The sequence below is a fragment of the Sinocyclocheilus rhinocerous genome, unplaced genomic scaffold (assembly GCF_001515625.1).
Source record: "Sinocyclocheilus rhinocerous isolate Xijiao unplaced genomic scaffold, SAMN03320098_v1.1 scaffold1591, whole genome shotgun sequence".
Taxonomy (NCBI): domain Eukaryota; kingdom Metazoa; phylum Chordata; class Actinopteri; order Cypriniformes; family Cyprinidae; genus Sinocyclocheilus; species Sinocyclocheilus rhinocerous.
This window is the reverse complement of record NW_015652264.1, coordinates 242,250-248,772: the sequence shown is the minus strand read 5'-3', so window position 1 is coordinate 248,772 and position 6,523 is coordinate 242,250. Positions and strand designations below refer to the sequence as shown.

At 35.5% G+C, this 6,523-nt stretch overlaps 1 pseudogene; it reads right to left on the bottom strand.

The window, feature by feature from the left end:
- Positions 1 to 301: 301 nt before the first annotated feature.
- The window catches only part of LOC107714201 (cGMP-specific 3',5'-cyclic phosphodiesterase-like), a 15,347-nt pseudogene continuing 9,125 nt past the window's right edge, over positions 302 to 6,523 (bottom strand).

Genomic DNA, 6,523 nt, shown 5'->3' with positions numbered 1-6,523 from the left:
CCAGATAGCACACATACATCTGTAAGATCTCAGTTAAAGATTGCTTCATCTGGAAAGCATCTGTTGTGTACAAACATCTTCTGATAGACATCTTTAACATCTTCTGATAGACATCTTTAAGATGTCAGTTTTACATACATTCTAAATCATAAACATCTTAAAGACATCTTCTAAACGTCTATTTGACATCTGACAGGAAACGTCCTATAGACGTATTGTAGATGAGCAAACACTCTAAAAAAATACGTCTTGCAGATGTAAATGCAGACGTCAAATAGACATCTCCGTGATGTGTGTGCTGTCAGGGTTTGAATAGGTGTAGCTGATTGTAGACTAATGAGAGATTAACGAGAACGTTTTGAGTTCTGAAACTTACAGAATTTTTTTATAGTACAATGACCTTTTATACGTCAAAAGATCAAGGGAATTTTGATTTCTCAGTTCATGAGAAGATGAGTTCATTAACACAAGATGTTAATTCACAAAATTCAAAATTCATTAATTATAAAAATCATGTTTCACAAGTGTGACGAAGCCAACCAGGAACTAGTCTTGTGTAACTTGTGATATTTCCAACATAAAGTCTGTGGCTCATTTAAAAATCAAGAATGGCAAGTATAGATGGACATGACTGGTTGTGTTAAACTATATAAGTGTTGATATAGGTTTACCAGCAATGTGCATTGAATTGCATCTCTTTCATATTATTGAACTGATTAGTTCAATTCTTCATGTTTTACCTTTTTTCTTTGTTTTAGGCTTGACAGGCAGCCAGATAGTGAGGGTTAAAATCATATCTTTGTGAATGTGAAATGCTTAATGGATTTCATTTCATCATACACTGTGATAATCTGAATATCAGATACAACTTTGAGTTTTGCTGGTCCACTCTATGCATGGTTCACCAAAAGAGTTTAGCTTTAACTTGCTTCTTTCCTTTATCCATCTGTTTTTCCTTTCATATTTATCCTTTCTTCTTCCTCTCCGCTGTCTACCAGCTGTTGCCAGTGTTTTCTGTTCCTTCTGCAACCTTCTTTTAGAGGGGAACAGGACTCACAAATGCTGGCCAGGGCCTGGGAAAGAAGGGAAAAGAGACAAACAGTAGGTACAAACTAAATACTTCTTCTGCAACACAAAGGCACAGCATTGCAGCAGAAAGCTCTCTTACTCACTAAACACACATACTGACACACATTTCTAACAGGATGTGTGCGAGCAGGCCCTCACCTCAGAGCGGAGAGCAGATCCCTTCGATATAATCAACCTGCATGTGGGGTAAATGTATGGAGTTTTTACAGTCCATCATATCCTTTAAGAAAGAGATTCAACCTTTGATTCAAACTTCTGATAAAACGACACACCTGTAACATTTTGTAAAAGAAAAAAAGGCTACAAAATAATTTGTCACCCTCCCTCTTAAATATAGAGTCTTCCTGTACAAAAGTAAACAAGTAGAGGAAGTTAACACATAACTCTAGACTTACATTTGACTGAATGTTGAATTCACACTTTTCTCTGTCTCCTTGTGCATAAAATTCTGTTGCTACAAGTTCAGCAAGCTGTCGAGGTAAAGTGAAAGAAAGAGAAATTTGTGTATGTGCGTATATAAGTGTGTGTTTCTATGTGTGTGCTTGCATGCACATGTGGTTGTGGTGTACCTGCATGCATGCATGTAAATGTGTGTGGGAGAAGCTCACCCACTTCTGAACAGGCCATGGTTTGGTTATTCCACACATGTCGCTTGCTGTCATTAGCATTGACCTATTTAGATCAAGAGAATCAGTTAATATAGAGACAGAAAGTGAACATCACTTAATATAAACACAGGAAGTGGTCATAAGCAAAAAAATGTGGTCAAAGTTTCCTGCTCTTACGCTGTGCTTACAGTGAAATATAATGAGAGCAGATAAAAGAAAGCAAATAATTCTTAAGAGAGTTTGTGTTGTTAGAAGAAGACAATATAAAAATGTATATGTACTGTAGATTTTTGGTGGGCTGTGTGAGAATGTGTGTCAGGTGAAATTAAATTTCTATTAAATGTTTTAATTTATTTATTTTATAAATGTGTGAATATTGTGCATTAATGTGCATATTCTTCAAAAAGATATTTTTACCTCAGCAGTTCTCTATGTCCTTCATCTTTCCAAAGACAGCTGTTATTCTGAGCGAGTTTAAAGAACATAGTTATCTTCCTATAGATAAACAAAAACATATAGACACACAAACGATTTAGGTTGTTGTGTTTTAACATTTTGTGTGAACAGCTGTGTTTAGAGCTTGAACTGGGAAAGGATTATAGCTTACTCTATATAGATAGCAAGGTCTGTTGCCAGAAGGTTCTTCTCAATCATCTGCGCACAGGCCCTGTATTCTTTCAATGAGAGCGAACTGAGAATCTGACTGCCCTGAAAGAGAAGAAGGGTGAGAGGTATGAAACCGTTGTACATGGACATGGATTCATAACTGTATGAGGGCCAGATAGATAGATAGATGGGTGGATAAACAGATGGATGGATGGAATCTAAGGAGACAATGGATGGATGACAGGACAACATGATTGATGGATTTTGAATAGATGTTATGGATGGATGGGTGAATGGATGTTGCTATGAATGGATAGATGTTATGGATGGATAGACGACTGGACAACAAGATGATAGATGGATGGATATTACGGATATATGGATGGATGGATGGATGGATGGATGATATCGATACTACTGTATAGACGACTGGACAACAAGATGGATGGATGAATGTCATTGATAGATAAATGTATGCATGTTATGGATGGATTGATGTGTAGATGTTATGGATAAACAGACAGACAGATATATGAATGTATAGATGGATCTTACAGGGTTGTTGAGAATGAGAAGGCACATGTCATAATGATGGTGCTCCAGCGATGAGTGACCATACAGCTGTGCTAGAGGCTGGTTACTTCTAAGACACCGAGAGAGGAAGGGGGAAAAGAGAACAAGAAAAACAGGGGGTCAAAAATGCGCAACAGACTGTAATATTGCATTTATTTATCAAGCCGTAATTTACCAGGACAAAATATTAAGGTCATTTACACAGTGTTTAAATATGTATTCTTGAGTAGTTATTCAAGTAGTTTTTAATTAGAAATCATAATGTGGCATCTCAAATACCAATGCAGCACTACAGAGTGGCCACACTTTAAAACGTATACATGGCATTGTATAAATAACAATGGCATTCACAGATGCTTAAATGTGTTCAAATACTTGTTAGGCTAATCTAAATTGAGATCCAGGAACATGCGCGCAACGGCCTGAGTCATGGCAGTCTGGGACATATCAAAATCACTGAAGCCAAAATCCAGTAAACGGAGGACATCTGCTGACGGGATGACAGCCTCCTAGTGGAGAGAAAAGTGAAGGGAAATGGGAAAACTAATAAGACATTTAAAATTACACAATGGCCTGCGTTGAAGTGCAACTGACATAAAAATAGGCCTAAGCAACTCTAACCACAGGAAGTTGCAAGTTCTCTCTATCACATCAACATTTACAGTCCTTAGTGCTGTTGCACAACAATTCAAACAAGTTGATTGAGTCTTGTGCAGATGTAGAAGGACAGTAGGTACTTTTTTAAAGAAATATAAAAGGAAGTACTAAAAAGAGAGTTTCAGTACCTCTAGGGTATCAATTTCTTTTTGTGAAGCAGAGATTTGATAAGATAAGACCTGTAGGTGTAAGCATACACACACACACACACACACACACACACATACAAGCACAGTGTGAATAGGAAAAGAAAAACTAAAATCTGTAGAACTGTTACATTTTAGATTTTCCTGTGTATATCAATCCTGGTATTGTGTGATTGTTGAGTCAGCATTCAGATCACTTGCTCATTATTCTGACAATATGAAGTGATTTCCAGTGACTCAAAATGAATGTCATCATGGCATTTCATACCTCTTTAGTCACAGCCAGCTTGGCTCTGGTTTTATCTGCCGTCTGCTGCGTGTTGAATTTTTGTAATCCCAGAGCACAGTAAACCGCAAAGTCCTCCAGGAGGTGCTCATCAGCTCGACTAAAAACTTCTGGCTCAGTGAGAGCCATTTTATTGACTAGCTGGCACACACCTATACGAAGAAAGCATAAAAAAAGAATGTGTCTACAGTCTAAACAGACAATTTTCATACCAATATCATTGTCAACCCTCTAAATTCCTGTGGAGATTCACAGAATGGGCTGTACTATTTGTATCTAAACTGAGAAAAACAACAAGTGAGATCTTTTTAATTGCATCAGTGAGTCTGAAAAAAGAGCAAATGGAGACAGATTTTCCAAGATCAAAAGTCTTTCTAAACCAAATGATCTGAACTATGTTGTTCCATGTTAAATATATAGTTCTCTTACTGTATGCAATATATTATAATACGTGCATATATGTGCAAAAGAAAATCCTCTGGGAAAGCAGGATGACTGAGAGCTTTGGTTTGTTGGATCAATACTAGAGACTGTGGATATTTGATGTTATTTCCCTGTTTGCCTCTCAGAGGTGTGCTGATCAAACTCCTGATCTGAGAGAGAACACACAAAAACAGTTCATATCAGAAATAGAGGTAACACTTTAGTTTAGAAACCAATTCTCACTATTAACTAGTTGCTTATTAGCATGCATATTACTAGCATATTTTTTAGTTCTTATAAAGCACATATTAAGGCTTTATTCTACATGATCATATTCTAGATCCCTTAACCCGACCCCATGCCTAAACTTAACAACTACCTTACTAACTATTAATAAGCAGTAAATTAGGAGTTTATTGAGGCAAGTTAATAGTTATTTAATAGAGAGAACTGGTCCCCAAACTAAAGTGTGACTGAAATAGACATGGAAAATCCCAGATAAGAGGTACTTTTTGGTCACATGATGATATGGTTTTCCCTAAAGTGACAATAAATATATATAGAAAGGAAGAAAAACTATGAAAATATGTCATTGATTTCCATGTAGACATATGATCCCAATCTGTCCATTAGCAAAATTATTTATACCAGCACTCCAGATGTTATTAGTAATATTATATGAATAGCAAAGTGGCCAGTGAATCAATCAGATAAACTTACATGTTCAGCGTCTCCATCGAGTTTTGCACATGTACAGCATCCATGTAGATGATGTCATTGCTGTCATAATTCCTAAAGATTATAGTTACACATGTGATTTTACATTTAACTATGCTAAACTCATTGTATACATATGAATACATAAAGTTTTACAACTTTTTTGTTTGCTAAAGTATTAAAGAGCAATACTGAACACTATACTTATGTGACTTTCAATATTATGGGTTTAAAAAACGACCTGTTATTTTGTGTATATCATGATCAAATTATAAATGTACATTTATTTACCTTGTAGAACATTGGAAAGAGCAATTGGTTTCTTTATGCTCTATATGGACCATCTTTGAGAAAGGCCCCTGCAATACAAAAAAACAAACAAAAAAAACGCCGATCATAACCTTTTTTGTTTTAACAATGAATCATTATCCATAAACTTTTATTGATTCTTGTACTACCGTGGAGCTGTCGTCTGAGATGAAAATAGTACAGAATTGTGCTTTGTGTCACATGACTACGAGAGAGTCGTAGTCATGTGACACCAGCTGGGCCAATTCCAACAGTACCTGTCACATGACAAAAGTAACATACAATGTAGAATGTAAGTTAATCATTCATTATTGTGTATGTATATAGTACCATAGTATTATCTCACATCTGATATCAACAGTTTCCCAATACAGTAATTTTTAAGGATAAAGTTGCAAATGATAAGTTGCAAACAAAATTGTGTCTTTGTAACAGTATATTGCCAACATATCTTATTTCAAGCTAGAGAAAAAGTTCTTTGTGATTAGCATGTTATGTATCCTTAACAGACGAATCATTTTAGATAAAAGTGAGTAAGGCACTTTAGATAAAAGTGCCTAACTAAGTAAAAGTAAAGTCTGTGTGACACCTGGTTGCGTTTGCTCTCTTGTTCAGAACTCTCACACAGCTGACAGTTTTCCAGGATCAGTCCCAACAACACCATGCGTGACGACAGCATCTAGAGACAAAAAGATAACTCATTCTTTGACTCAAAGTTAGCATATGTGGCTTGTCATATACAATTCGTTGTATAATTCACACAAATGTCATGCATTATGTGTAATGAAGAAAAACGTACATGTACTCAACATTATTGCATTTCAAATGTTTTACCATCTTTAATATTGATAAATACTTACTTTCTCATCTTGTTCTGAGAAAAAGCTCCCTGCACATGTGCTTGGCCTGCTTTTGCTCACAGCCATGACAGCACCTATAACCTGCCAAAATACAACGGACCAGTCCTTAGAGAGATAAAAACAAATTAATGTTCATTACTAAAAAGATATAAAAGACTAACTGGTTATTTAGCAAAATATCATATTACAAATATAAATAATATCATGTAAAAAAAAAATATATATATATATATATATATATATATATAT